At 38.2% G+C, this 22704-nt stretch overlaps 1 protein-coding gene and 1 non-coding gene across 8 annotated transcripts in view; both read left to right on the top strand.

Moving 5' to 3' along the window:
* The first annotated feature begins 3796 nt into the window (after positions 1-3796).
* The window catches only part of Ankrd46 (ankyrin repeat domain 46), a 36933-nt gene continuing 18025 nt past the window's right edge, over positions 3797-22704 (top strand). For 5 of the 7 annotated variants that reach the window (XM_074068937.1, XM_074068934.1, XM_074068939.1 and 2 more), the window contains exon 1: positions 3797-3933. The gene's annotated coding sequence lies outside the window, so the exon portion shown is untranslated. Of the gene's footprint in view, positions 3934-4397; positions 4478-22704 lie in introns of all 7 variants that reach the window. The other 2 variants (XM_074068938.1, XM_074068936.1) reach the window with 2 other exon arrangements.
* On the top strand, positions 18133-18241 carry LOC141421831 (small nucleolar RNA U13). Its single transcript, XR_012446521.1, has one exon. It is a non-coding gene; the product is annotated as a small nucleolar RNA U13 (small nucleolar RNA).

The raw sequence follows: 22704 nt of genomic DNA, 5'->3' as shown, positions 1-22704 counted from the left end.
AGCTTGTCCTCAACCCCCACCCCCCACCCCAGCTCTTCTTGACTAGGTCCACCAGCAGACACATGGTGGAGCACCCCCAGAGGCAGGAACTACAGAAAGAACAGCTCCCACTTCAGAGGGGGCTGAGCCGGACTTGGCTTCCCAAATCCCCAGACAGACTAGTTTGTGACTTACCTGTTCCTCTAACACTCCCTTCCAAACCTTCACATCTGGACTCCTGGCACAATCGTGTAAGATGGAATTCCTGTAACAAATCCTTTATCCCACAGTGTGCAAGGTAGTTCTGCCCCGCTGACCGAACCCAGCATGTCACCAGCCACCTTTGAAGGACTTGCACAGCGTCTGCCGAGACCTTTGCAAAAGGTATCTCCTTACTACAGATCAGTGACTTAGCTTTTTGGGGCATGGGGGTCAATTGAAGCGAGTCACTCTACACGTTCCTGACAAATGCATTATTTCATGTGTGTGTGAAAATCTGTGTGGTTCTAGCATGTGTGGGTGTGTACAGAGGGGTGCTGCAGCAAGCAGTCAAGCTGTTTTTTTTCTGGTCCCAGGGTTCCAACTGTTGTTATCTTAGTAACTCCAACAATTTAAGATCTAAAATGTTTACTTTGCAATTAAAAAAGGGAGAGAACTCCCGTTCTGAAAGTTTTGCATGAACATTTTCTAGTTGCTGGAGGAAAATATTTTTCTTCTAGGTTTCAAACCTACTTCATTTTCTTCCTCTCAGTTTAGATGTTTTAAACTATTGGGAACTGAAATGAATTAACCCTGGCATAGACAAATATGTGCTACTTTTCTCATACCAGTGAATTACTCTTTCAATGATTATGCTTGAGAACCCAGACAACACCTGATTCACACTAGCCTGGTGGGAAAGAAGGAAGAGGGAGAGCTATGGTTTTCAGGAATATGTCTCCCTCTGGTGGTCATTCCCTACCACCACAGGGAAATAAAATGCGCGTCGGGACATGGAAGCAAAAGCTCAAAAAGAAGAAATGTCTCTTACTTTTCAGGTACAATGTGTTTTGAAACCTCCCATTCTACCACATATCTTTCCTGATAGTTATACCTGGATGTATGCTAGATTGCTTTGAGCCTCTTCTGCTAAGTCTTCAATTATAATGGCTTTGACAGTCTTCTGCATTTTCTAAAACTGTACAGGATCTCAAAGGTATAGTCAAAACCCATCTTTTCCCTAATAAGAAGAAAACTGCCCAGGTGAAAATCCTGCGCTGAGAAAGCATTTTCTTTCCTCTGTTCATGCACCCACTCAGTTGCATCAACTGAGCCCTGGCTGCAAGGTAGAATTTTCTGAGCAGTTTTAAAAAACACAGAAACCCTGCTTCTGAACAATTCTGAGTTGGTCTGCACTAGGCACTGGTATTTTTAAAGCTAGTGGTGACTGACATGGGCTGTCAGGATTGAGAAACACCTAAGATAACATTCCTGGGCATATACTCTGTGCCAGTCCTTGTGATGAGGCTAAGGAACCAATGGTAGAGACCCTCTGGCATCAGCAGTCACAGGCCACACATACTGTCCCATCTGTTGAGAACACTTCCCTTTGTTCACTGCCATAAGTAACTCCTCATGCTTTGAGTCTCAGATTAAATATCACTTATTCAAAGACATCACTGCCCTGCTATCTAAACTAGGTCTCAAATTGTTTCTCTCATGGCATCTCTCATCTTTCCCTTTGTAACTTTTCTAGTTGCAATTTCAGGTATCCCTCCCCACTGGAAGTCTCACAATCAGAACTTGGGACCAAACAGACTTTTTGGTGATGAAGACAAAGAAACAGATTTACCTGAAGAGAATGAAGTTGGAGCTTCAAGGTCCTTGTGATAAGCCTAGATAAAAGTCCCTCAACAATATCCATGTCCTAATTCCCAGAACCCAGGAATGGTAAAGGGGCTTTGCAAGTGTGATTAAAATCTTGAGATGTGGAGATTATTCTAGATTTTCCATTTGAGGCAGGAGAGCCAAAAGTCGGAGAAGATGCAAGGTTGGAAACAGAGTCCTGACAGGAGAAAAGGAGTCATGTTGCTGGCTTTGAAGATGAAGGAGCCACAAGCAGGTGACACAGGTGGCCTTTGGAAACTGGGAAGTTAAGGAGTCTCCTGAGAGCCTCTAGAAGGAACATGGCACTGCTCACACCTTGATTTTTAGATCAGTGAAACCATTGTGGACTTCTCACCTCCTGACTTCCTGACCTATAAGATAATATTGTTTTAAGTCATTAAACGTGTGGTAGTTTGTTACAGTGACACTAGGAAACTAATGTGTAGCCCTCTCTTGTACATGGCTCTTCCAAGGCACTGGGAGGGACTCTGAAAGTGTGTTCATATGACCATCTATTTTTGTAAAGTTTGGAAAAATTAAATATTTTAGCCACCATTAAGACTTCAGTCTCCACTTGGAGAGAGGTGACAGCACTGGGTGGCTACTGCATTTTGAGGTTCTGCATTTTAGGGATTCTTTGGTTTACACCTAGTAGGATATATTCTTCTGGTTCATGGTCGATTCCATGCAGATATTGCTGGAGTGTAAGAATAGCTTCCGTGAAGACTCCCACTGCCCACCATATCAAAGTCCCCATGTGTAATAATTTGAAGGACTCATTTAAAAAATGTGCAACCTGCAGCTCACTCCCTTAATCCCATCAGAGAAAAAAAGCTATCTTCAGAGTCCCTAAAGTTTTTCAGCTTGAACCAAAGCAGTAATTCACAAAAAAGAAGAGATAAGTTTAAATATAAGTAATGAATGGACTCTCAGCTATCTGATAAACCAACTAAGGAAGAAGGAATTGGATGAACACAATAAGGAAAAGATTTAAATTACTTTCTGATTTGACACAGTTTATTGGCATCAATAAAGATATTATAAACTCAATACCTGACTACAAGGAGGGCATCAATGACAAACTGATTGTGTCATCACTTTGAAGAGTAATATTTATGGTTAGACACTGCACAAGAAAATGTGAAATGCTCTAAGTTTTTGTTTTGTGGTGCTGAGGATCAAACCTGGCATGTTGCTCATTCTAGGCAAGTGAGCTACATCCTCAGCTTGCCCTGATATTCTTATATGAGAGAAATACGATAAAGATTTCCTCACACTCAACCACCATCCTAAACATTTACCTTACATTACCAAGAACAAACTAGTAGACTGAGTCCTTGAATGTGTGGGCCTGACACATCCTAGAGGGTGGCTTGGTCGGGTGACTGTGCTCGAGTGAAGAGGAGAGACAGCCACTGTGCAGGAGAAGTCACCCTGACTACAGCACCTGTGTTGGTAACCTAAAAGCAAAGTTTTGCATGAAAGAATGTTTCAGTAAGTAAACTGCCTACCCCATTTTCCGTTGTGGCTGTACACGTGTCACAGTAAGTCAGAATACCCTATAAAGTAGGCTGTTAACATTCAACCCAGGGTCATAGTTCAGAATAAGAGTGATCAGTCATTAGTCACTATTGCTAACGTCATCAGTTTGGATTCTACACAAGGTCGGCCTAGCAGCCTCCAACTATTGATTAATGCTATAGCACCTAAAAAAAACCGTCCTTGCCCTCGAAGCTTCCATTTAGCAGGGGGGAGAAGGCGTATATTTAGAAAAAGAGGCGAAGTGTAAACTGCTCCCTGACTCAGATGAGCTAAACCTCTTCTAGAGGGTCTTTCTCTTTCCCCAGCTGCCGCTTGAAAATCTCGCGTCCTAATTCAGAGCAGGCCGAGCGACTATGCGGGCCTCCCACCTTTAGGGGGCGCGCGGCTCTCCGCGACGCGAGGCCGCTCTGGCCCAGCGTGGGGGGAGGGGGGAGGGGCTCCTCCTGCCTCTGTGGCCGGCCCGGCTCCGCCCACCGCCGCTGCACCATCGCCGCCGTCGCTGGGGAGGAGCTGATGCTGCTGCTGTCACCGCTACTTGGGTCGCAGGTATTTAGGCCGGGGCCCCGTGGGCAGCACCTGGGCGGGAGCCACTGACACCTGCCCCGCCGGCTCCGAAGGCCCGCAGAGCCGGCGCGGGTCCGAGGTGGTCTTGTCGCGGGCGGTGCGGTTGGTGAGGGCCGGGCGGAGGCCTGCGCGGGCTCTGGCTGACGTTCGCTGGCCGACGCTGTGGCTGGCCGCGGAGGGTGTCCTCCCGGGCGGCGGGCGCGCGCGCAAGCCCAGACCCCAGCCCGGCTTGTCCAGGTGAGGCCTGGGCGCAGCATAGCCCAGCAGTACCCGGCGGGTCCTAAGGCGTCCCAGGGAGCCACGGACACCCGAGTGAGCTGTCCGCCCTGCCCACGGGGTGCCCACCCTAAGACAGGATTTACCCATCTTCCTCCTAGGCCACCGGTGATCGCAAACTTCACTCTTATTAACATGCAGTGCCTAGCAGCAGATCGTTTTCTCCCCAGGTTTTCCAACTGCCCTGAGAACAAGGCATTTATTCTTTAGACCCTTCATGGTTTTCAGAATTGGCTGCAGGACGAACGAGGTAAAATTATACCACTGACTAGTAACACTTGTAACGGTGATACATAGGAGCTTCTTAGTTTAAAGAGCAGTGCTGTCAGTGTTGTGGGTTTTTATTTTACAGTGACAGCTATCTTCAGTGCTTATTTTGTGTCTGACATGGTGCCCAGTGCTTCAAATACTAGTACCTTTATTTGATCCTTGTAGCAGCCCTAATAAGTACCATCTCCAATTTGCAGATAAAGAACTCAGGCACAAGAGAGTCTAAGTGAATTTTTTCCAAGGTCAGACAGTTGGCGAAAAATAAGCTGGGTTTGAGCTTCATCATCTCCCTTATTCTAGTGTCTCCGCTTCTGTTATCTGTCTAACTAAGGTAGTGTTCTGTAGGATTTGTGTTTATTAATTTGATTTGTAGCCTAAACTGATTTAATGCCCATGGCAAAAATGGAGAAAGGAAGCAAAACAGGTCCTGTCTGGGGGTTGGGACCTAGTGGAGGAGGAGGGGGAGAATGGATGTAGTGGAAAGATTGTAGGATGGTGAATATGGTGGAAATATGTACTCATGTATAAAAGTGGAAAAATGAGACCTGTTGAAACTATTCCAGGAACTGGGGGAGAGGGGGTAAAGGAGAATGATGGAGGGGGTGAATTGAACTATGATATATTGTAAGAACTTTTGTAAATGTCACAATGTACCCCCAGTACAACAATAATAAAAGATTAAAAAAAAAAAGTGGACTGAAAAAAGAGTCTTATACCAAACTCCCTTCTAGTTTAAAAGGAGTTTAATGAGAAATATGTTTGCTCGTTAAGGATTATAGTGATTGAAAAATTAAACCTGGACTGGAGAGTCCTCACTATTCCATTACATTATGATTTGAAATAGAAAAGGGTCTTTTTGGTTGTTAGCACTTCATTAGCTGTGTTTTCATATCAGTTTTAGTGAGTTCACTTTGCCTTTGCAATATTATGGTAGCAGTGTTGAAGGGAAATCAAGACCTCTACAACCGAAAGTTGACATTTACAGGACATAGGAGAGGCATTGGCAAGAAGCTGTGAAATGATGAGAAATGAGATTTAGGGCATGTTATTTAGAGCAAATTAAGTTAGTTACTCCGAAAGATACAGGATTTCCACAGTTTTTATCATCATTAGAATGGAAATTGTTTCTTATTGTGAAAAGAGGTTGGATATTATAGTGCCCCAAGCCTCTTAGTCTTTTCAGGATTTAAGAGTTTGCAGTCATCATACAGCAAATATATACAGATTACCTTGCATACTTGGGTGCTGTTCTAAGCACTCAGGATATATGAGTGACCAAGACAAAGCCCTTGTACTCATAGAGTGAACATCTCACTGGAAGACAGTGGGGACAATGAACACAATAATTTTTTAAAATTAAAATATATCCAGTTAAATGGTAATGATTACTAAGAAGAAAAATAAAGCAGTGGAGGGGGATAGGAAGTACCAGGTAAGGAACAGATGCAGTTTTAAAATAAGGATCAGTGCCATGGAGGACTCTCTTGTGAGTAAAACTGAAGGAATGCAGGACAATCATGTAGTTACCAAGGGGAGGAGCATACCAGGCAAGTGCAAAAGCCAGAAACTGCCAGTCTTGTTGGAAGGTCAGCAAGGAGCCCATTGAATTTGAACAGAGAGAAAGGCAAAAAAGGGATGAGGTCAGAGACCTAATGAGACCTAGTAAGAATGTTGACTTTTACTCCAAATAAGGAGGGAGGTCATCAGAGGGACTTGGGCAGAGAAATGATGGACTCTGACATAATGTTTTTGAAAGATCAGTCTTACAGCTGTGTTCAGAATTGACTAAGAGCACATATGGAAGCAGAGAGACCAGTTAGGAGGTTGGTGCAATAATCTGTGTGATAGTAGTGACTCAGGCAGGCAGTAGTAATGGAGGTACCACAGGTACTCCTCATTCACGGGGGTTCCTTCCAAAACCCCATTGGATGCCAGAAACCTTGGATAATACCAAACCCTATAAACAGTGTACCATGTAGTTACTTTATAAATTCGTCACAGTAAGAGACTAACAACAGCAATAATAAAAGAAAAATGATAACATTATACTACAATGCAAGTTATATGAATATGATCTTTGTCTCTCTCAAAATACTATACTGTACTCACCTTTCTTGCGGTGATAGGAGATGATACAATGCCTACAAGATGAGAAAAAGTGGGTGAAAAACAGACATTGTGGCATAGGCTTCTACGTAAAGGTTACGTGAACGCCAACACTGCAACACTGATACTGAGACACTTAACTTGATAACCAGGATTAAAGGCTGGTAGCATATTAAAAGTGGATACGCTGGACACACTGGACAAAGGAGTGGTCACATCAAGGCCAGAAAAGAGCAGGATGGCTTGAGATTTCATCATACTACTCAGAATGTCACATTTAAAACTTAGGAATTCTGGAATTTTCCATTTAATAGTTCAGACCATGATTGACTACGGGTAACTGAAACCATGGAAAGCGAAATCATGGATAGAGGGACTACTGTAATAAGAAACAGTCATATTCTAGGAACAGCTGACAGGATTTGTTGATGGACTAAATGTAACATTGACTGGGGGCATAGCTCAAGTGATAGAGCACTTGCCTAGCAAGCAGGAGACCTTGAGTTCAAACCCCAATACCACCAAGAAAAGAAAAAAGAGGGAAGTAAAGAAGTGAAGCATGACTCTAGGGAGGTATGTGGAACAGGAATCCGGAGTTTAAGGGAAAGATTTAAGTAGAAACAGAAATTTGGTAGTCATTAGCAGAAAGGTGGTGTATTGGTTAGCCTTTTGTCTCTGTGGCAGAATTCCTTACCTAAACAAGTTAAAGGGTGATAGATTTGTTTTGCCTCAGTTTCAGACTATAGTCCTTGGCTCTGTTGCTTCTGAGTCTGTGGTGAGACAGAACATCATGTCGGTGGGAGCATACAGCAAAGCTTACACATAGTAGACAGAAAGCAGAGAGATGGAGGGGCCTAGGACAAGATACAGCCCTCAGGGACTGCTCCCTGCTCCCCAAGTGACCTACTTCCCTCTAGCTAGACTCTACCTCCTCAAGTCTCCAGAACTTCCCAAAATAGCATCATCATCTGGGTATTAAACCTTCAATGTAGGAGTCTTCCGGGGGAACAACTTACGTCCAAATACCACCTGGTATTTGGTATTTAAAGCCATGAGACTGGGAGATATAATATGAGGAAATGAGGACTGAGCTGTGGGGCTGTCTGTATTCAGAGATTGGTGTGATAAAGAGCATTAAAGGACACTGGGGAGGAGAAGCTTTTTAAGGTAGGAGGAAAAAGGGAGTGTGGAATGCTGAAGGCCAAACTAAGAGAGTATTTCAAGGAGCAAGTGATCAACTATCTTCTCTCGCTGGTTTGATGAGTCAGGTAGGATGAAGACTAGGAGATGACTATTGGGTTTAAAATACAAAGATCATTGGTGACCTTGTAAGATTCCTTTCAAGGGAGTAGTGAGGGGAAAAAACCTGATGGGTGTGGTTTTAATAGTGCATAGGAGGAGAGAAATTAGAGAATGTAAATGTAGACAAGTCTTTGGGAAAAGTTAGCTGTAAAATCTTTCACACATAAATTATTTGAGGGCTGGGCCTGGTGGTACATGTCAGTAATCCCAGCTACTCGGGAAACAGAGGTAGGAGGATTGTGGTTCAAGGCCAGCCTGGGTGGAGTTAGTGTGAGACCCAATCTAAAAGACAAACTAAAAGCAAAAGGACTGGGATGTGGCTCAAGCAGTGAGGCCTGAATTCAATCCCCGTTAGAACTGCAAAACACTGTTTGAAAGCATGGTAGTCCTTCCCACAGTAAATAATTTTTATTTCTAACTTCAGCTGTTTAGCAACTTGACTTGGATTATTTTATCAATAACTAGTATAGATAAAATAAGTACACTATTGCTAAAAATGGTGATAATTATTAACTTTCAAAATCAATGCACGATTAACCTTCAATTCCTTGCTGGCCAATGGCAAGAAGATTCAGTTCCTCACAGCAAGAGTTTCCCTGAAGTACTACTTGAGTGTCCTCATGACATGGTAGACAAGCTCTTTCACATCAGGTGGTAAAGGAGAGATCAAGGAGGAATCTGCAGTGCCTTTTGTGACATAACCTTCGAAGCCACTTTCACCATATTCTGTTTATTAGATACGATTAGTAAATCTGCCACGAGAGAGAGGAGTTTAAATTACTCTTCAGAGGAGGTGCAGCAAATCATCTGTAGGCACATTTTAAAATCCCCACATGGTACTCATATAATGATACAGTAATTTTATTAAAACATTTAAGAGAACTTGTAGATGTTATTACTAGAATTAATAAGAATGTAACAAAATTATTGATGTGAAATCAACATACATGCATCCATTTCATTCCTAGTATCAGCAATAACAAAATTAAAATTATATTTTAAAAGACCCCAATCATAGCAGAAATAAAAGCAATAAGTTAATAAAAGATATCTGAGACCTTTATGAAGAAAAATTTTAAAAGTACTTAAAGTTAGCAAAGAATACTCAGACTTAGTGTTGCAAATAAAATTTTCAATTGGGTTTATGCACTATATGACAAAGCAATCCTAAGATATAGATGGACTTGGAAATGACAATACATGAGAAGAACAAGGTTGAGAGATTTGCCATACAAGATATCAAGAACCATTATAAGAGGAGTAATTAAGAGCTCACGCCTATAATCCTGGCTACTCAGGAGAGTGGCAGTTCAAAACCAGCCTGGGCAAAAAGTTCAGGAGACCTCATCTGGAAAAAACCCATCACAAAAATAGGGCTGGTGGTGTGGTTCAAGGTGCAGGCCCTGAGTTCAAACCCCAGCACCACACACACACACACACACACACACACACACACACACACACAACCAGCATTGAAACATATACCCCATAAACTATTGGAACAGAATACGGAGCTGAAACATGCAGGAATTTGTTATGGGTTAGAGCTACTTCGTCTAGTATAGTAGCCATGACCACGTATGGCTATTTAAATTTTAAATGTAAGGCATCTAGCACTAATAACTAAAATACTGGTTCTCAGCAGTCTGTTTTCAGCATTTTTGATAATGTATCCTGGGGGGGGAGGTTGCATAGTTTTTAAAATTTTTAAATACTTGTATCTTGGGACAGAGTGAGAAAATTATATGTTCCATTATAATTGCAAGCAGAATGAATGGTAGTGTGTGTTATGTTTTTAAAAAGTTGTTCTTCTGGATTTCTATAATCTCAAAAGAATTAAGAAAATTATCAAAGCAAATCTATAATTCTAAGTTCAGAGATTTCATGAGCAAAATATGACATTGTCAGGTATTCACATTGATTCAGGTAACCCTGATGAAATTAAGAAGTGACAAAGTAGAACATTTTCTTTGACATAAAAGCTAAAGTTTATTTTCAGTAAGATTGTAGCTTCTGCATGAATAAAGAAGTAATGGGAATGGGAGACACACACACACACACTCACACTGAGAGAGAAAGAGAGAGACTGGTCTCAGAGAAGAGATAGAACTTGAAACTGAAGAAATTGGAAGATAGGAAATTACAATACCATTATGTAACCCCTAGTTTATAAGAAATTTTTCAGCAGCCAGAAACGTTTGCACAAAAATATGCTCACAAAAGTTTAAAAAAAACTTATATACTAAGGAGAGAAAATGGAAAGCTATAAAATTCTCACTTAAGCTCACAAAAGACAGAAAAATAGTAGGAGACAAAAATAGGAACAAAGAACAAGAGCAATGAGTAGAAAATAGTTATGACTATGTTAACCTATTAACCCACTTATATCAAGAATCATTTTAAATGTCAGTGGTCTAAATGCACCAAAAGACAGATTATCAGAGTGAATCAAAAAGCAAGACACGTCTCCCAATGTATGTAGTAATAAAAAGCCACATTGTACCTCATTAAATGTGGTACAAATAGAAGTATGTGGCCATACATGTAAATATCATGTGCCAATCTAAAAGTAAGAAAGATCCAGCTATATGTTGTCTATTATAAACACACTTTTAAGCTAATGGCACATACAGATTAAATTGTTAGAGAGCAACATATTGTGCTAATTAATTTCAGACACAGCAGACTTCAGAGCCAAGAACGTTAGCAGGAATAAATAGAAGCATCACACAGTGGTAAAGGGGAGTACAGAAGAATGCACATTCTTCTCAAGATTACGTGACACATTCACCAAGAGACACCATGTTTATGACCATAAAAGACATAAATTTGAAAGAATAGAAATCATACAGTATCTGCTCTCAAACCTCAAAGAATTAGAACTCAATGACTGATAGCTGGAAAAGTCCTTAAGTACTTGAAGGTTAACACAAAGAAGAAATATCTAGAGAAATTAATAAGTATTTTGGACTAAATGAAAATGAAAACATCCAAATCTATGGGATAAAGCAAAAGCAGTGCTTAATGGGAAATTTCTATCTTAGAAAGGAAAGATCTAAATCAGTCACCTAAGTGCCCACCTTGGGAAGCTAGAAGAAGAGCAGTAATTCAAAGTAAGTAGAAAAGAAATAATAAGAATTAAAGCAGAAATAAATAAAATAGGAAATGGAAAACAATCAGTGAAACCAAAAGCTGGTTTTTTAAAAAAATTTTTTGATAAAATCAATAAACCTTTAGTCATCTGAAGAAGAGAAGTCCCAAATTACTCATATCAAAAATGAAAAGACATCACTACAGATCCTAAGTACTTTAAAAGAATAAACAACACTGCATACACAAATTTTACAACCTAGATTAAATGAACCATTTTCTTGAAAGGCATTGTCTACCAAAATTCACACAGGAAGAAATAGGCTATCTGAACAGGTCTGTATCTGTCAGACAAAAATTAATCTTTCAAAATATCACGAAACCCAGATGGATTCATTGGTGAATTTTACCAAACACTTAAAAAGTTATACCAGATCTCTACAACCTCTTTGAGAGGACAGAAGCAAAAAGAATACTTAGCTCATTCTCTGAGGCCAGTGTTACTCTAATACTAAAACCAGACAAAGACTGGTTACAAGAAAAGAAAACTACAAACCAGTATAACTCATGCAAAAATCCTCAACAGAATAGTAGAAAATCAAATCTAACAATTGTAAAAACAATTATGCACCATACTAGCAACCGGGATTTATCCCAGGTCTTCCAGACTGTGTGAGCATTTGAGAATCAATAGACTAAAGAAGAAGAAATCACACAACCATATTAGTAGATGCAGTACCTGCATTTAACAAAAGCTAGCATTCATCCATGATAAATAAGAACCTCTCAATAAACCTGGAATAAAGAGGAACTCAACTTGATAAAAACCTACAGCTAACATCATACTTAGATCAGGAACAAGGTAAAGATGTTCCCCCTCACTACTGTTTTTCAACATCATATTGGAAGTCCTAGCTAATATAAGACAAAATAAGAAAATAAAGGTTGTATACAGTTTAGAACAGAAGAAATAAAACCATCTTTGTAGATTGTATGATCATCTATATAGAATATCTGAATCAACAAAAACAAAACTCCTGGAACTAATAAGCAATTATAGCAAAGTTGCAAGATCCAGATGACTTTGGGTTTGGCAGTGAGTTTTTAGATATGTCACCAAAGGTTCAATCTGAAAAAGAATTAATAAGCTGGGTTTCATTAAAATTTTCTGCTGTGGGAAAGACACCGTCAAGAACATGAAAAGCCACAGATTGGGAGAAAAATACCTGAAAAAGTCATATCTGATAAAGAACTGTTACCCAAAAATATACAAAAAATTCTTAAAACTGGACAATAAGAAATCAACCCAATTTTAAAATGGGCCAAAGACCTCAATAGACACCTTGCAAAAGAAGATATATAGATGGTAAGTGTATGGGAAGATGTTTCACAGCATATGCCATCAAGGAAATGCAAATTAAAGCAGTGGTGAAATACCATTATGCACTTGTCAGAATGGCTAAAATCCAGGACATCCAGTGCTGGCTGGAATGAATCAATAGGGCTCTTACTCATTGCTGGTGGGACTGCAAAATATTAGAGCCACATTGAAAGACAATTTGGCAGTTTGTTATAAAGCTAAACATATCCCTGCTATACAATCCAGCAATGACATTCCTTCAAATCAACCCAAAAGAGTTTAAAACATGTCCACACAAAAACCTGCACACAAATGTTTATAGCATCTTTGTTCAAAATTGCCCAAACTTGGAAGCAACCAAGATGTCTTTCGGTAAGTGAGTGTATAAATAAACAATGGCACATTCAGGCAGTATAACATCACTCAGCTCTAAAGAGAAATGAAAAATCAAGAGACGAAAAAAATAGAAGAAACTTATGTATATTCCTAAACAAAAGAAGCCAATCTGAAAGTCTTCACACGTATAGTTTCAGTAATTTACCTTGAGCCCTAGAAGCTAACTGAAGACAGGGTTAGTTGTACAGACAGGTTTCTTTCTGTTTGGGGTGGTGAGAGGGGGATAAAGGAGAGGTTGGAGGATGTAAATGAGAACTATCCATAAAGTGTGAGGGGATTGAAAAGCTGGAAGATCCTGAGGTGAGGCAGTTGTGGCAAAATCTGCATAGTAGAACTAAGTTCCAAATGTACGAAGTCCAAGGAAAGGCATCCAAAGTGGAAATAGAAAAGATGTTTGACATTAGAAAATCTGAGGAATTCTCAGGTTTCCTTTTTTTTTTTTTTGAGACAGTTTCTAACAGTGTAGCCCAGGCTAGCCTTGATGGGTTTTATCTTTTTTAAGTGATAAGTTAAATACCTGAAGCCATCCAGTAAAGTATAATGAAAACCTAAAAACTAAAGTTTGGGCCTGAGAAGATAAGTGATATGGAAGGACGTCATATTTGACGATAATATTTTGGATCTATTTGAATTGATATCACTGAGGGAGACATGCTAAAAAATCAGTGGTAAATTTAATAGTTACTTTGAACTTAAAAGTTTGTCTTTGTTTATGGGTTTGTGTCAGTTCTTCTACTTCTCTACAGTTTAAGGTACTAAACATTTCATATTACAGATCATCTTCCCAAATCCAAAATTTGTGGATTCAGAGAATGACATTTTTTCCATTTATTTATTTTTTTATTTTTCATTTTTTTTTGGTGGAACTGGAGGTTGAACTCAGGGCATTGCTTGCAAAGCAGGTGTTCTACCACTTGAGCCACACCTCCAGTCCTGTTCCACTTATTTAAAAATGAGAAATTTTTTCTTTTGTAAACTGTTTGAAGACTATGAAGTCATCATCTTTTGATAGAGCTTTAAGGAACCATTTTCCTATCAAAATTATGTTTTCTTAACAATGTGGTTCATTTGAGTATCAGAACAAAAGTTCCAAGTAGCAATTATTGCAACTTTTTTTTTTTGGTACTGGGGTTTGAACTCAGGGCCTCCTGCTTACTAAGGCACACTCTACTACTTGGGCCGTGCCCCTAGCCCTGTTTTACTTCAGCTATTTTTCAGGTAGGGTCTTGCTTTTTTGTCCAGGCCACACCTCCTGCATAGCTAAGACTGCAGATGTGTACCACCATACCCAGCTTATTGGTTGAAATGGGGTTTCACCAATTTTTTTTTGCCTATGCTAGCCATGAATCACAATCCTCCTGAGCTCTACCTGTAGCTGGGACTATAGTTATGAGCCACCACACCCAGCCTGTTCAGACTTTAAAAAAAAAGAATTAAGTTTTTACTTTGTCATTCCTCTAACTTCAAGTCATGTAGAATATTTTTTAAAGGAAAACATTATCATGTTAATCCCAGTTTCCTCAGTATTTATCATAGAACAGATAACACAATATTAAACAGTTTTGAGAAATTGAGATTAAGAAGTAGAAGGAAAATGAGATTTGCATTTGCCAAGACTAGCAAGCAATTTTAACTGACAGTGTTTAAAAAAACCAAAAAACAAGAACTATTTACTGAAATAACATTTCCTGGAAAACAGCAAATCTGGAAGAGCCAGACTTAAAACTTGAGCTCCTTAGTCATGTTTTCCTCAACATAAAATAGGAATCTATGAAGGTATTTCAAACTTTAGCTGCCTTTTACTTTTGTGTTTACTATTGTAATTTCCATATTTATTTCCTGTCTGAGATGAGTGGTAGATTACAGTTCTTTCACTCACTGAAGACTTATGGTCCTTAAGCATTTCTAGCAAATTTCAAATCCTTACACTTGCTAAGTGCAAAGGTCAAGATGGAGAGAGAGAGAGAGAGAGAGAGAGAGAGAGAGAGAAGGAGGCCATACTAGGGTTTGAACCTGGGGTCTCAGGCTTGCTAAGCAAATACTCTACCACTGGTTCAAGCTATTTGAGGTAAAGTCTGATTTACATTTTCTGAACTATTTAGAAAATAAGGAATAGTCTTGCAAAAATTGTAGTTCCTGTGTTTCAAAACATTGAACAAATGAATAAGGATTAGCTAAAAGTCTGCTAAAATGGGGTTTAATGAGGATTAGACATTAGAACAGGCCTGGAATCACATTTACGCCATTAGTTTTCTTGGTAACATTTTTTGAAAGGAAAATTAAGCTTCATCCCAAGTCTAAATTTTCACATATTCACCATTAGTAAGAATTACGAGGATAAGTAACTGAAATGAGACAAAAACTATAGAGGCATTTCTCTTTATGCCTGACCACATGCTGAAGTTGAACTGGAAAACTAGGTGGGCCACACGGTGGCACTGTTAGCCCAGATGAATAATGCTGTTGTTGCCAGGAAAAAAAGGATTTTTAAAAAAAATCAAATAACACATGTGTGTGAAAGAATTCAGGTTGACATCACAGTGCTTATTTAATGTCTTTATTATATGATTATAGCGTATAAATGGGGAACTTCTTGGGGAGGAAGTCCTTTGCTATGCAAAAAAGTCCTTAGCCTGGCAAAAAATGTAGTAAAGATTCTGAAAAATACTGAAGAGTATTTAAAATAAAATAAAATACCCAAAGTAACCAGTGTTACTTTTGTGAACAATTAAGCTAGCCAGTATCTTTTCTAATAGTTGAATTATAACTGAATGTTGTGACTCAAACTAATAATAGTTAAGTAATATAAAATGTTGCCAGAAATATATCAGACATCCTTGTTAGGGTTTTTTTGATTTCCTAATGGAAAAAAAAATTTAGGTAAGGGTTTTCTTGTTATCCCAGCCAGTAAGAAATACTTGATAATAGTGAGTCTAGGAATTTAGTCACTTCCTGTAAAGTAGAAGAAATTTTCAAATATTTTATTGTTTTCCCCACAAAAACTTACTTTGTAGGAGGTGATTACAAAGAGTTACTTCAAAATTTGTGTGCTAAACTGTTTCCAATAAAGAAACATGTCCAGATATTTATTGTTTTCTGTTGTTTAAAACGAAGTTTACTTTAAATTAAATGATCACAAGGAATTTATTTGGCATGTGAACACTAGATAAATATTTTCCCTTATGTAATTTTTGGTGAAAGGTTTGCTAAACTAAACTAATTAATTAGATAAAAAAGAATCATATGAAACAAATGTGGTGACTTGGTTTTTCACTCATTCAATGAAGGTAAGCGATAGTACTTACCTTAGGGAGTTTCTGTGAAGATAACATCTGTTACTTCAGCAAAAGCATTTAGTGCCTGGTGTACAATGATTTACTAAATAGCAAATATTATGTATATCAAATGTTGTTAACAATTGTTTGCATAACAATAGCAGACATAGCTGAAATTTTTCTTTTTGTTAAGCTTAGTTCACTAAGAACATCTAAGTAATACCTGATTAACCTAGTTTTAATTAGCATATGAACTTAAACATAATGAACTGGCCTTTTAAAAAGTATCATTCAGTAATTACACATTTCTAATTAACTTTCTACTTGTTAATGAAGTTCTAATTATGAAGTAATTGATGGGTTGACATGGAAGAAATCACAAAATTAAGAGTTTTGGACATAGCCAAGTTAGACTGAAATGTTGGAAATACCACAAAATGTGAATTCTTCACAAATTTAGATATAAAGTAAAATGTATCTGTGGAGGTCTATCTAAAGATTGCTCATTTTGAACTATTATTTTTAGCATTGAAAGTAAAATGCAGAAGATTTTACTTAAAATCTTCCTTGCAATGTTCTTTATAGCACTGGATATTCTGAAAGGAAGTACTCTCAATTCCTTTTTAAATTTACTTGCTATCATACTTTCAGAAAAGACAACCCTTTTCTTAAGAACCCATAGTAAATATTTGCATATTTGTCTTTGTTTAGGACAGGTAACTTAAAGGTTAGAAGAAATTGAAGCCTTAGCTACACGATTGATTGAAATTTACTTCACAGGTCCTTCTAATACAATATTCCAAAAAATTAGTAAATAAAGATCTTAAATCAAGCTTAGTTTGAAATGAACTATAAACCAGAATCTTGAAAGTTTTACAATGAGATAGAAAGCATTGCATTAAGATTGCTGCCACAGTAAAACTTGTTGACCCAGAAAGAGATGAGCTCGGTTCCGTGGCCACACATAATGGTCAGCCTTAGCTGTTCACATCTTTGTCATTCATTGCCTAAGGACCCATTTATGATAGTCAGATTTTGATCAAAAATATTATTTTTAAATTCTCTTAGATACCTACAGTTTTGGGGTTTTTTTAGATTTTGCTTAGAAGTCTTTTTCTTTTTTCATTTTTATTAGCATATCTTTATTGTATATGGGGGAGTCATTGTGCCAATTCCCAATAGCCTTACATTGTACATTGGTTAGATCACCCCCACGATCTCCCCACAACCTCCTCCCTGCCCACTTAATGCAATTCCAAGAGGTTTCATGTAAGTATATGAAGCCCATCAACCATATTCCCTCACTTTCATTTTCTTCATTCCCCCTCCCCCTCCCACTGTACCTATTTTACAGTTTTATCTTTCATTTTTAATTCCAAAGTCAATGTTCAAAGGTTTTCTCAATGTATTCCAGCTGCGAATATACTTAACTTTGGTCAGTTCAACCCCCTCTGTTATTCCCCCTTACCTCTTCCCTCCACCCCCCATTATTCAACAGGTTTTAGTACATATCATTATGTCATTGACCTGAAGAGACATAATACATTTCAATATTGTTCATTCTCTATCATTCTCTTTTCCTCCCCTAAGTGCCATAGAGTAGTTCCACTTTACAAACATGTTCTACATACAAATGTGTATATGATTTTTGTGTATACATTTGTCTTTTGGATCTATCTTCCACATATGAGAGAAAATGAGCATCCTTTGGCTTTCTGAACCTGGCTTATTTCACTTAACATGATGTCCTCCAATTCCATTTACCCTCAAAGCACATAATTCTGTTCTTCCTTGTGATTGAATAAAAGTCTATTGTACTATGTATGTATACGTGTGTGTGCATGTATATATATTCAATATATATATATATATAGTTAAATGTTATCTATATGTGTATATTTATATCACATTTTATTGATCCATTCATCAATTGTAGGGCATCTGGGTTATTTCCATAGCTAGGCTGTTGTGAACAGTGCTGCAATAAACATTGGTGTATAAGTATGTTTATTGTATCCTGACTTCCGATCCTTCGGGTGTATGTCCAGGAGTGGTATCACTGGATCATGTGACAGTTCTATTTGTAGGCTTTTAAAGAATCTCCAGATCCTTTTTTGGTTCATAAGCATGATGATTGGGTGTTCATGCCTCTGCGTGACATGTGCCACCCTCAAAGCTCAAACCTTGTTACGATGGGCACATTACCCTTCTGACGTTAAAAAAAAAAAAAAAAATCTCCATACCGTTTTCCATAATGGTTGTCCTAATTTACATTCCCACCAATAGTGCTCCTATTTCACCATATCCTCGCCAACATTTGTTGTTTGTGTTATTGATGATAGCCATTCTAACTGGGGTTAGATGAAATCTTAGGGTAGTTTTGACTTACATTTCTTTTATGGCCAAGGAAGTTGAGAGTTTCTCCATGTACTTATTAGCCATTCATACCTCTTCCTTAAAAAATTCCCTATTCAATTCTTGTGCCCATTTCTTCATTGGGTTGTTGATTCTTTGGGGGTTGAGTTTTTTGAGTTCCCCTATAGATTTTGGTTATTAGTCCCTTATCAGATGACTAGCTGGCAAAGATTTTCTCCCTTTCTGTAGATAGTTTCAAGTCTAGTGACTATTTGCTGTACAGAAGCTTTTTTGCTTGATCCAGTCTCATTTGTTCATCCTTTCTCTTATTTGCTGAGACATTGGAGCTCTATTTAGGAAGTCATTTAGACTACCTACATTTTGATTGGCTTAAAATGTCAACAAATTTGAATCTATGTAATAGGGAAAAAACACAGCAACTTCCTTTTTAATGTGCTAAGAATCAATAAGAAACAATTGATACATACATGGAATAGAACATGCTTCAACCATTAAAAATTACTGTAGGATACTACATGGAATGATTCATAATATAGCAAATAAAAAAGTTTAACATTGGTATATGAAGTAAGAAATATAACTAGAGGTCCATAGCACCAAAAATAGCGGTGGTAGTAGTAATTTCTAGTTGGTAGAATTATGGGTAACCTATTTTCTTCTCTTTGTTATTCTCTAGAATATTTTACAATGAAATGTAGAAAATGTTTCTTTAAAATTCTTTGGCAATGAACTTAATTGAGTGTACTTTTAGGGAAGATTATTATGTTCTCCTGTGTCTAAACTTTGAGGAACATTAATGTGGTCGGCAATATGCAGTCTTCCAGAATATACAGACAAATCACATCCATTTCTTGCATTCTAGAAGCATGGTCAGACAAGTTTTAGGACAGTTGTTAGCCCACATAATGTTTTTATTATTGTTGTTGCTTGCTTTTTGTTTTTTTTTACAGTGGTAAAGATTGAACTCAGGGTGTCAGGTATGCAAGGCAAGCACTATACCACTGAGCTATACCCCCAGCCCTTAAGCAACAAAGTTGTTTTGTTCTTTTTGTTTTTGGTCAGACTGGGGATTGAACTCAGGGCTTTACACTTGCAAAGCAGGTGCTCTACAGTTCGAGCCACACCTCCAGTCCATTTTGCTCTGGTTATTTTGGAGATGAGGTCTTGTAATCTATTTGCCTGGGCTGGGCTCAAACCATGATCCTCCCAATCTCAGCCTCCCAAATAGCTAGGATTACAAGTATGAGCCTGGATGCAACAAAGTTTTGTATGAACTGTTTTTTGATTATCTCAATAACTGTAGAGGCTACATGGCATGACAGAAATATTATAAATTAAAGATGAAGCCCTATTCTGTCACTTACAGCAATACGGCCTTAGGCTTATTGACCTCTCTGGGCCTTAGAAATTACTGAAATCACTTTATTAGAGAAATTCAGCTGGTAAAGATAAGCAGACTAAAGAAATACCAATAAATTTATTTTATTCATGGCTTTTTTTTCTTGCCCAAGATCTATGGATTTGTGTAGACTTAGGTTTTAAGAAGTCATTCTAAAGTAGTGGCAGTTAGGATTTAATGACTTCATTCAAAGTTCATGTTTTATAGTTCTTTGAGGTTATTTTATATTTTGAAACAACTATATCCTTTTAAAAGGAAAATAACCAAATGAGCTGTAGAGAACCCATATGGCTCCATTTACCATATATCACTTATTTTCTTAGTTTTAATACTTTTCTTTGATGTTAGAAAATGGAGGCAGTAAGACCCAACAATGCTTGAGAGAGCTCCAGCTATACCATTTTCTCCTCATGTTTTGCTAAAGTATCTTATGCTTTGGTCTCTGATTAAAATTGCTCTGCTGACATGATATAATCTGTCCATTTATACCAAAAATGTAGCACTTAGTGTTGCCTTTCCCAGTGACCTTTCAAAATGAAAAATAAATCAATATATTATGTGTGGTTGTTGGTATTGGATATAGAAGATCAATTTAAAGTTATAAGTATAGTGTATATTAAAATATAATATCTTCTTTCCATTAGTTCTTAACCACAAGAATACGATCCTAGAAGTTTTGTAGATTGACCTAAGTTATGGATGCAGAGTTTAAAATATAAAAGAAAAACATTGGATAGAACTTTCTGTCAAGCCAGTGACTCACAAGCTTCCAGCCAAACCTCCTTGTTGATTTACTGTTTGGGTAGAGGCAAGAGCTGGTTGACATCAGGTGTACCTGTGACCTCCATGCAGTGCCACAGAGCACAAAATGAGGAATCTTAAGTGTCATACTGCCCCAGCCCTCTGAGACTTGACCCTCAAGAGTTTTGTTTTAACAATGCCAATGTGTCTGCCTCTGAACCAATCCATGAAAACTGTCTCTCATAGACCCTGCCTCTTAGAAACCAGGGCCCTGGTGAACAACCAAGTACGCTTTCTGGGGCTTGGCTACTTCAGCCATGGATGTTCATGTGCTGCTTATGTGTCGCCATGGTGCTTTTCCTCTGCCAGGAATCAGTTCTTTTTTTCTTTCCAGGAGGTCTTTGCTCCCCACTAGATATCACTCCATTGCTGGAAGCTACTCTGTTACCAAGGGATGGATGTGGTATGCAAGCTTTCTTGAGTCAGCAGAGTACTGTGCTTAGCCTGGGGAGGATAATAACTTACAGATTGAGAGCTTTAAATCCACAGCTGGTAAGGACCGGAGCGAGCTGGGTTTACACTCAGGTCTTTCAGCTCCACACATGTTCTGGGGGGAATAGCTAGGTTTGACAGAGTCCAACAGCAAGAAGCTCCCTCTGTTATAAACTCCTAAACATAGCCCCACTGAGGATAGTCAGACTATATCACATTTCTCTCCCTCTTATTTCCCCACCTCTAAAAGCAGCCTTCATAATAATTAGCTTTCATTATGTTTTTAAATACTTATAATAGATGTCAGTTTGTTCAGTTTTTTTAGTGGCATTGGGGCTTGAACTCAGGGCCTCACACTTGCTAGGCAAGTGCTCTATCACTTGAGCCACTCTGCCAGCCCCTATACTTAGCTTTCACATCCATCCACAGGGGAACCAACTCAACCCTCAATGAAATTGGAAAGATACTAGTCCTCTGTTCACACTCTTATTAGTTGCTGTAACTCTACCTTTGGAATGACTCTTATTAAACACTCCTTTTGATTAATAAAAGGGCATCTACCTGTGCCCTTCCAAATGCTTGGTCTTACAAGGACTTCCATAAATAACTGAATACCAGGACAACTGATTCCAAAGATCACCTTATGTCCTTTTTTGCATAGTGAACATAGGCACCTTCAGGCCTAACATTCTTTTTATCAATAGTCAGTGTTAATATTCTGGTTGTGATGTTATACTATAGATATGTAAGATGTTGTCATTGGGGAAACTAGGTAAAGGGTACTCAGGACTTCTCTGTATTATTTCTTACATGTATATAATTATCTCAAAATTAAAAGTTTAAGAATCTATAGTCCTCTTTACCTCTTGGACAGAAGTTATTCACTCTGTGACTTTTTGGGGAAGTTATTAATGTATTTCTAGTGATTAAGATCTGACCAAGGTTGTGGAGGTTGTTTTAGTTGTTTTCTAATAATTTAGTTTGATGTATTTGTACAAGATGGAATCAATAAATCTATAATTTAATAATGTAGGGTTTTTTTAAAATCAGGCTTTGGTATATCAAAAGAAAATGACAGAAGCATTACTTTTCTTGTGGATTTATGGGAACATTAGAATTAGTTTGGAGTATAACTATATGGTCTTAGCTCTACCTCTAAATGAAAAGGACAACTTGTTCTTTTCATAGTGTGAATGCTCTTGCCTTCAGAATAACCCCCTTGTACCATTTTTAATATTGAAAATGGAGGCCAAATCTATGTTAGAGAGACACCTGTTGTGAAGACTTGCTTCAGTGGTCAGGATGAGAGAGGGGAAAGTACTAAGTTTTGGATGAATTCAGACTCTTTGTTTAAGAAAGTTGAATTAGGTGGTTCAGTGATATGAGAAGTTTGTCTAAGTTGATATCATGGAATTGCAGAAAACTAGGCAATGTTTCAGGGTAGATGTTTTGCATATTATGTCTTCATCTTTATTGATACTGTTGTGGGAGTAAGACTCACATCCAGTTTGTAACTTCAGCATCTATGCTGATGTATGTCAGCTATCAGGTCCAACGTAGTACTCATAGCTCTTATATGACAACCTGATGTACATATTGTAAATGAGCTTCATAAACCTATGTAAATTTATTTAACAGTGAGCATGAATAACCAGTGAAAGATCAGCATG

The sequence above is a fragment of the Castor canadensis genome, chromosome 3 (assembly GCF_047511655.1).
Source record: "Castor canadensis chromosome 3, mCasCan1.hap1v2, whole genome shotgun sequence".
In the NCBI taxonomy this organism is placed as follows: Eukaryota; Metazoa; Chordata; class Mammalia; order Rodentia; family Castoridae; genus Castor; species Castor canadensis.
The sequence above is the reverse complement of the archived record's forward strand: the minus strand, read 5'-3'. Positions and strand labels throughout refer to the sequence as shown.